The sequence below is a fragment of the Caretta caretta genome, chromosome 1 (genome assembly GCF_965140235.1).
Source record: "Caretta caretta isolate rCarCar2 chromosome 1, rCarCar1.hap1, whole genome shotgun sequence".
NCBI classification, from domain to species: Eukaryota; Metazoa; Chordata; order Testudines; family Cheloniidae; genus Caretta; species Caretta caretta.
The window spans coordinates 306,148,282-306,158,281 of NC_134206.1; the positions used below are offsets into that span (position 1 = coordinate 306,148,282).

Here is a 10,000-nt window from a genome sequence, read left to right on the forward strand (position 1 = left end):
CTATTTTCCCATTATCAGATCCTACAGTAAACCCATAATCAAAGTTCAGGTTATTGCATGGGTTCACTTGAACTTGCTTGTTTCAAGGAACCAGAAGTAAGACTAGGAACTATATGGTTTGGACTTGAAATTCACCTTAAATTGTAGCCTAATAGAGATACAGCAACGAAATCCACAAAAAAGCTTTGATGGGGAATTTGTGGACACAAAATATGTTCTAACATAGCACTGCTGGTTCGCAAAACCAGCATTAACTAAAATAAGTAATTTTGTGGTTTAAGTCAAGCATTCCTTATCCCTCTATTCACTATGTTCCTGTAGATTAATGGGTGAAGCATCAATATTTTGCACAGTGTGCATTCACTGAACAATTGGACCACCAGGTTAGGGCTTCTTCACTGTATTTTCACATCAGTGAGACACTCAAAGGAGTTCCAGATTATGTCTGTCTTCGACTCCACCCACAAGAGTTCACTCTGAGTTGTAGACATTTATCTGACATGACTGATAAATTTGGGTGATTATTCTCCCTCTCTCTGGAGATCCACATTGATCCTAGCAACTGTAGATCAATTGAATAACATAAGACACATGGACAGCTAAGAGAGTCAGAAAAGCAACAGTGGTTTAAAAGCTCCTCAGTCAGCTGGCAGCTGAGAGTGCAGCTAACTTGAACTTTGTTTAGATAGATATCTGCATTCCTCAATAGATACATACAGACCAGGCCTCGATTTCCATTATTGAATGTATAAAAGTACATACATGAAAGTTGTGTGCATAATTGTTATTGTAATAGCACACACAAAATCAGAAGTCTAACTGGCCGTTTGCTCTTGTAGTTGCCACATGTCTGGCAATTGTAATTGTGTATAAAATTATGAAGTTCTGGGACATAATTTTTAGTGGTTAAATCCTAGAGGTGGGTCTATTATCAAAACACCTGGGGCACAGCCCTATTCAGAAAAAAATTAAAGTTAAATCTTATTTCTAATTCTGATGGCTGTATTGAGTGACACAGCACTTCTTTATTCCTCTTGAAGAGTCCATGTGGGGCAGCTGTCCTGGTGCCTCAAATTTTTTATCATGCTTTCCAATAGGGGTCTCCAAAGTAGCAGCAGCAACATGAAAGACACCTGCATGTCCCTGAACAGTCATAACGTAGGACTAAGATGCATTCAACAAGGGCCAACCTTGTCTCAAGGAATATCCACAGAACCTCTGTGACCTGCAGCCTCACATTTGTCATGCTTTGTCTGGGCTGTACCGACAGGGAGGCAAAATGGAATACTGTGAGGGTCCTCTCCTTTAAACTGTGGCCACCCAAAGTCCATAATTTCTCTCTCTGCTGACTATACGTGGTAATTGAAGCTTGGGGAGGGATGTCGGGGAGGTGCTGCCTCCGCAACGTTCCTTGTCCAAGAAGAAGTTGGAGGTTCCTCCCTGGCTGATTCATAGCTGGGGAGAGAAGAATGAATGGGATACATGGTGTGAAGACAGCTTCCCCAGCTGACACTTCTGAAACAGGTGTCATCAGGAGTAAATTGCCCCTTCTTCCCTAGGCAATTGGTGTGTGAGTGTGGGAGATAAAAGTCTATCCCATACCCAACAACCTGTTTGTTTATTATTCTTTATTGTTTGCTTGTTTATCTAGGGTGACTTACTAGATGCTAGTCCTCTCCTTCTTTTTCTGTGCCCACTCCCAGGAGCTCTGCAGAGTTTATTATAGTCACAGATCTAGAGTAAATGGCCCCTATGTACAGGCTGAAAGGAGCACTATGTGTAGAGGGCTTTTCTAATGGACTGGTAGCTCATTTGCATGAGTCCTTCCCACCATCCCACCTCTATAAAGTTATGAGGGTTCCAACTGCAGAATGAGCTTTGTCCAGCTTTCACAGTGTGCCCAATCCCTTTGCTCTTTGGGACTGGCCAATATGGTGTGGACTCTGGCTACATGTCAGTAAGATGCTGAGGTGCCCCTCACTGCTGGGTATCAGAAGGTCAGGATTGGGCCTTTAACGTGCTCATGTGCAGCTGAAGAGAGTTACTGCAACCCACTTACTGGATGACCTCAATCTGCCACTACTATACCCTGATATAGCTAAAAAAGGCACTCAATAGGAGATCAGATTAAATGACAGAGCCCCAGTAGTTTGAGAAGGAGTCCTACACTTATAGTAAAAGTGGGCTCTTAATTCTAACAATTGATGTAGTGGGTTGCCTAGTTCTGATAAACAAATTCCAACTGCTGCATATTTTATATATATAAAACAATATATAGAGAGAAATGAGGGAGAATAATTTAGAGATTGATCCTAGCTTGTGGAAACTATGTTTCTCTACATACAGTATACTGCAAAGTCAGTTACTAACTAGTTACTTGTGTAATGCTTGTTATTTTATAAGGCCCGAGGTATAAACATTAAAAGCTATGATGTTAATTTTCCATTGTTAATGTCACCTTTTTAATATCTGCACTTTATTGTATCATTGTTAGAACATGATGAGCTGTCTACTGTCCTCAGTTCGTTACACAATTTCTATAGACATAAATGGGAATTCTGCTTACAGCCTAAGGACAATATACGGCCCTCTGTCTTTAAACTCCTGCTCCATTCCTGAAAGAGCTACATAAATTTACAAAAAATGTCTGCTGGTAAAATAAATGCCTGGAAAATGTAACTATATAGCAATGATATAATGTTAAATACAGTGTAAAGATAAAATTTGTTTAAAAATATCCGAATGAAGAGACACATGCTATTTTTGCTCACTATGACTGCTAAGTATTAAGTATTCCTCCTTATTTAATACAAATCTCTGCAAATCCTAGTCTACAGTAAGCTTTTAAAATGAAGCCATGAATACCACAGTCACTTAAAAGATGCAGTTCAGGAAACTGTGCAGGGTAGCTCTTGTGAAAACTTTTGAGACTAAGAACCTCATAATACCAGTGAAGATTAGGATATAGTCTTTTTTTAATGTTAGCTGTTTGACGGATAAGACCCAGTATATGTTTTGAAACAAGACTTTACCAAAATGTCTGTGTGACAAAGTGTCTATACATTAACATTTTATTTGTGTAATGTACTTTGGGCCTTCTAATTAGATGATGCCATTTATTTCTTGTTATAGTTCTATTCCTGCATACTGTGTCTTATAAGTAGTATCTTTAAAGTAATCTTTATTGTTTGAAAGCTGGAGTATAATGGTGAAGACACCTGATGGTTTCCTTGTAATACAAGTAATAATGAGAGAGCAGTTAAATGTAGGAAATCTTATATAAACTGAATTATTTCAAAAGACATGGTATCCATTCCAACCAGAGTTCATTTCATATAATGGCCTTATGTTAATGCAGTTTTCTATAAAAATTGTTATAACTTACTAATATGAATAGCTCTAAAAATTAGATATTTTAACTTCTGCTTTTTTGAGATCCACTGGTCACAGGTGGGTGTGTCAGGGAGCTGGTTACAACACCCTGATTCTCAAGCTTCCCTAGCCCTTGTGTAAGTTAGAATACCTTAATTGTGAGATTTTTAAAGGTATTTTGGCACATAAGGATACAGTTAGGTGCCTACTGGGATTTTCAAAAGCATATATCCGCACCCTTGAAATCAATGGGAGTTAGGCACGTAGGCACTTTTGAAAATCCCACTAGGTGCCTGTCTGCATCTTTAGGTGCTTAAATACTTCTAAAAATCTGGCTCTGAAGGATCATAGCCAGTTGAGAATTGGAAGAGCAGAGAAGATCCACCCCACTTCCTCATGTTCATCCATCCCTGGGCGGGGATAGGCAGTTCACATAGGAGTTGGTTCCTGGCTTTGTGCCATTGGAGGGTTTCCTCCCTCCCACACTGAATTCTCAGTCATGGCCAGAGTCCAGCATATTTGCACTGCTCAGATGGTTCAAATGGGCCAGAACCAAGGTAGAGACTCTGTGCTATCTCACTTATACTGGTATAAATCAGGGTAAGCCCACTGAATTCACTCTAGTGCACTGGTGTAGTACTAGTGTAAATCAGAAGAGAATGAGGCCCGTGTATTATACTGTGTATTTATGTGTACTTTCTATACAGTGTGTATAGTAAACTATATAATAGAAGACCCCAAACACAAAAATACATAAGGATTCATAATCATTTTTGAAATATAAAATGATAGTTCATTGTCAATACTTAGACTTGATACCAAAACACTTCTTTATTTTTGTCAAATGGCTGCATTATCTGTATGTAATTAGAGCAGAAAAACATTCTAGCTCAGAAATGCTCTGTATACTTCCTACATGTTAGGAAATTTCTGTCCCACTTACCTTTTCCATTATTTCCCAAATGACTCATGTGTTTCCCGTTTCACTATTATCACTTTATCGGCCAGTCTGATGTTTGAAGTATATAGTTGTAGTGCTTTGAATAATGTACATATTACTTACACAGGGTGCCGAGTTTTATGGGAACAGCAAGGGATACTGTGTTGGGATACTAAGAGTATTCCAAGTGGAATCTATCACACTGTAACTCTTTAATACTAATTTCAGATCAATGATAATACATTTAATAACTTAAGCCTTAACTTTGCCATTGAATCCATGCAAGCAGCCCATGCAGAGCCCGTTAAAGCCAATGTGGTTCTGCATGGAAGCAAGTGTTCTCTTACATGGATCTTTTTGCAGGATCAGGCCCTTATTGAAGGATTTTATACGTAAAATTAGAAAAGCAGAGGTAAGGTAAAAGGAATAGTCTTTAGGCAAGCAGCCACATTTACTTGTGGGCAAGAATTTCTAATGTAAGTAAGGGTTTGCTAGATTGTTTCCAACATTTGTAAACTGCATCAAGATACTAAGATGCCACTGCCTCATTTTGCTAGCATTTTGCAAAATGACTCTGCTTGGATATTTTGTATTGTGATGTTCACTTGTAGGTTACAGTCTACTGATAAAATGTCTTCCATGGCTTTGAATCAGAGAAGATCCCCCCCCACACACACCTTTATGGGATTATATTTACTCATTAGCTACATTAGCTATACGGCAGACATTTTAGAATGTAACATCGGATTAGGGTGACCAGAGAGCAAGTGTAAAAATTGGGACTTTTTTTGGTGGGGGCAGAATAGTTGCATATATAAGACTAAGCCCCAAATATCGGGATGTCTGGTCACCCTGTATATGATCCAATTCAATATTTCTTGCACAAGAGAATCTCCAACTGACTCTTCTCATACAAGGAATACTGAGTTGGACCTGTATCATAACTCAATAACTTCTTGTTTGTCTGCCATGAGTACATATGAAAATAACATAGCCACTTCTATCAGGTCTGTCATCCAAGAATCTTAGCACAATTTACAATACATTAATTACTTGTGCCTAGCTCACAGAGATCTCTGTGAGATAGCTAGATATTATCAGGCCTATTTTACAGAATTGTAAAATGAAGCAGGGAGAAGTTAAGTGACTTGTCTAAAGTCACTCAGTGAGTCAGAGACACAGTAGAAATAGAACATGAGTGTCTTGACTACTGGTCTTCTGCTCTAGATAAAAGTCCAGTGGAGAAAATTAAGGTTCATAATTTTGAAAAGTACTTTTTATGCTGAATACATAAAATGACTGTATCTAAGGGTGGGTAGGTCAACTAGTCATAGGATAAATAGCCTTTGTAGCCAAATCATCATTTTAAATCTAGCAAAGAAAATGCATATAAAAATAGTTTTCTGCAGTTTAAAAAATGGTTTTAAATAGTTATTCCATTTTCCAGTTTTCAGAGGTATTGCATTAAATGAGAAACCTCAGTCAGTAGCCCCTGCATATGCCTGTTTCTGGTGTTAATTATCTTTTGTTTGCTCTTGATAATCCTGAGGTTGGTATGCAGATAATGAAGGCTGCAGAATCAACTCAAAGTGTAAAAAACAATGGCATTGTCAATTCTGCATCACAACACTTTATAAATTATGAATGTTATCCACATTAAGGAGATTGGTAGACTTTTAAAATTACTTCCATGAATAGATTAAATTACAAGTATTATTACATTTCATTTTATTAAGTGCATCTTGGTAGTTATTAAAGCAAATGAACATGTTCTCTCAATTACATAATAACATTAGAACTAAAATTATGCACAGACACTCCCAAATGCATAATGTAGCATTGTATATTAATCACCCCAAACAATATTTTTCAGTTTATATGAAGACAATTATTACCTGTTGAACAATAACATTGTTACTGGTTTATTAAAATTCAGTTCAAAGAAATATTTTTTTGAAAAAAACTTTGATTCTTTTTGGATATTTTACTAATTTCAGTTCTCAGAAAAATGTAAGACTTTTAATTATTGTCTTTTAGTAGTCTAATTGAAATAAGATAACTTTATCATATATTGGACTTTTAAATATGTTGGGTATGACAATACAACATGCACTCAGTATGTGTTAAGGCAATCTAAAAGACTGTTAAGTTTATTTACTTTTTAGCAAGTAGTAATTATTTGCATCATTTGTTTTTAAAAGTTACATTTATCCCTCTTAAACTATTTTCAGACATCATATATATATATATTTGCTACAACTACTGTAAGAAAAAAAAACCCATGCATTTTATGTGCTTGGAATAATATATTTTTTAGGACAGCAACTAAATGAACACAAACAGAAAGGATCTGATTCTTCATCCATTTAAATAAATGGAAAAACTCCCATTATATTGAATGGGAGCTGGACTGGGCTATAATCAATATAGAACTGTTGTTACATTTATGTAGTCATGTTGGACACTTGGATAGCAATTTAACATCAAGATTTTCAGCACCTTCTTTTTGCGTTCTCAAATTTATGTTGTGATATCTTATGTGTATACATCATTGTGGTAGCACTTAATATGGTTCTAATTTTATTTTGGATGACTAAATAACTTTATCTCAATAGGTGTGGTAGTTCTTATACTTTATTCTAATTAGTAATGAGGAATTCCTAGGGAACACTGCAAGTACTGAAGTAACATTATTTTTGTAAGGTGATTGTCAAGTTTTTTTTGCATGATCACTCTGTGCAATCATTTGATCATTAAAAAAAGATTTTTATTTTATTTTACAATATTAGTAGTTTTCCTTCTAGACAAGGCAGGGAACATTCTCATTTACTTCTGTTAAGCTTTTCTGAAATTAGTTTGTATTTAACATAGTAGTTGTTAATATCATTCTCAGCCTGTGTCACTGTACAAAATGCTTCTGCTCTTTGGGTTGATGATTTTTGGATGGTAATTAATGACTCATCATTAAGATAACAAAAATAAATCAGAGATGCCTTTGGATTATTTATATTAAGTACAGATCACAGCCAATAAATCTGCTTTGAAGCCAAATGCATTAATCTGAATTTGTGAGTCAAAATATTAAAATGCTAAGACATATCTCCTTTATCATATGAGTCTTAAACATGCATTATGATCTGCTTGATTCAGCAAGAAGATTATTTAAATGTGCAAAATTATATATTCCTAGAGAATGTGAGAAAGCTTCTTATTTTTCCATGGAAATATTTTCATGTATGCACCTTTACCACAGACAGACAGTAATGAATACACTACCTCTAAGTATTTAATTGTGCTTCAGACTTTTTTAAAAACAACTTTTTGTCATGTATTTTGTCTTTTTGCTTTCCAGTGATTGTAGAAGGTTGAATTATTAACTAAATTAATTCAAAGGATGCCTGTGGAAATATATCTAACAGTGAATATTTAGAATCAGTAAACATTCTAATTGGTTACTTTATTAAAACATTTACTCGTGTAATTAAACACTGTTTATGTTAGCAATGCGTTGAAGAACATGAAATGAGGAGGTGATCTTTTCTGGCCTAATGTTATTAACTAAACAAAGTAAGTTAGACTCTTTCTCATCATTATTTCAGATTATAAATGCATGAGTAGACACTGACATATATGTTGAGTTGGCAAAATAAAATAAAGCCTTTTTAGCTCCAATTAGTTCTCACTTAAACTGTCCCAACAATGGTGTCAGGCATACAGCACCACTAAGTTGTCTTTAAACCTGCCTAATTTCCTTAATTCTTCCTTTCCCTCTTAATAAAAATTCAGACATGAAAGTGTTAACATTTCCTTTGAAATTACTCCTATTTAAGAAGAAAAATCATATTGCTTTCTTAATCTTTCTAATTCTATTCTCATAAGATGATCTTGGATTTGTTCCTTTAACACTGACTCTTAGCACAGTCCTGATTTCTGTATTAATGAATTGAGAAGATGGCATGAGGCTCTTAGGTAAGTGCTATAAACTCACTCATGTGAATTTGTAGTAAGAGATACCATTTATAAAGAAGAAATAGTATTTTGTTCATTCTCACATCAATGTTACTTTGAACGGTAATTAGTTAGATATTATGTAGGTAGCACACAAAAGAGCATGTAGTAGTTTGCAATCTGCCTTTTGATCATCACAAGAAAAATTTCTACTGGGAAATGAAAGCCAGACATAATTCACTAAAATTACACTGAATGCCCTTTAATCAATACAGATAAATCTAGTGTTTGTTGTTAAATCGATCTTCTCCTTTATAGAGATACACTGTCTTGATTGTTTTAGGGATAATTATTTCACTGGGAATTTTTATGATGATTAGCAGAAACTAGACAACAGTAAAGTTGACTCAGATCCATTGAAATACTGTGGTTTAGAGTGCATTTGTCTCTTTTGGTTTGAAGCTTAGGGATATCAATACTGATTTATATCATTTCATGCAATGATGTTTTCCTGAAACAAATGGAGTGAAGCTGATTTCATTTCAGAAATGAACAGCCTCTGTGTTTGTTTTTTCTTTTATAAAATTGTCAGCTCTTGCCAATATAAATATTCACTGGTGCAGACTTTCCCTTCCTGCTTTTATCACTTAGCCTGATGCCTTGACATAGATCATTTTGAAAAAGTCCAGATAAACTTTGGTGAAATATAAAAATGTTTAGACTAGAAAGACAAAGGTTGAACTAAAGGCTTACTTAAAGTGGTGTTGCTGAATTATTCCTACACATATAATAATACAACTAAAATATCAAAGATTTTAAAAAGTCAAAAGTTTTCCATTTCAGTTTCCATTTGTAAGTTAAGATACGTATATGTTTGTATGATTTTAACAAATCACCCATTGCAATCCAGTACAGCAATTAAACATATAGCCTAGAGAGAGAGAGAAATGAGTTTTAATATAATGAATTAGAATTTAAATGCTCATAACACCCTATTTGGAATGAAATTAAACTGTAGCACACTACTTAGAAAATATACTGTACTCAATTTTTGGTTAAATAATAAAACACATACTATTTATGTGAATGAATAAGTGGATAAGAGATATGTGGGCTTATAATTTTGCATAATATATTCAGTCATTCAAACTTTTCATTAATAAGGATATGGGAAATTACGTAATTTATTGAATATCCTGACTAGAGTATTTTTTTAATACAAGAACTGAAATTGGCAACAGTTCTACTTCTATGCAAAATGCTATAATTCTCTAACGAATAACATAATAAAAAAGTGTTGTTTTTTTTTAAATTATCATTAAAGCCTAATGTCTAATACTAGGTGTTTCTTTCATTTAACATCAATTTCAGTGCTGTGTGCTTTTAAATGGGCACTTAGTATTATTTCTTAACACATTTTATAGTAACAAGGAAATAAAGTTTTTAGCATGTATAAGCAGAAAGCATATTCTGTAATTGCTTATTAGCTGACTGCTCTGAAAGTGAAAATTTAGTTTAAATGATCACTTCAGAAACATAGCATTCTCTGTATTTAATATTGTTTGTGGTGTTCACTAGAAAAATTCTACAGCTATATGGAAAAAAAGTTGTTTTGGCAAATTGAAATGAGTGGCAAGAGCAATAGAATATTGAATATTATCTTTTAAAACTAAAATCCTCTATTCTATTAGGTAATTGGTACATACTTACATCAATAAATGGTATCTATTAACTATGAAA

At 34.5% G+C, this 10,000-nt stretch overlaps 1 long non-coding RNA gene across 1 annotated transcript in view; it reads right to left on the reverse strand.

Annotated features, from left to right (window-relative positions):
- Positions 1-10,000, reverse strand: part of LOC125630344 (uncharacterized) — a 63,101-nt gene that overhangs the window by 51,162 nt on the left and 1,939 nt on the right. The gene's annotated exons all lie outside the window — the stretch shown is intronic.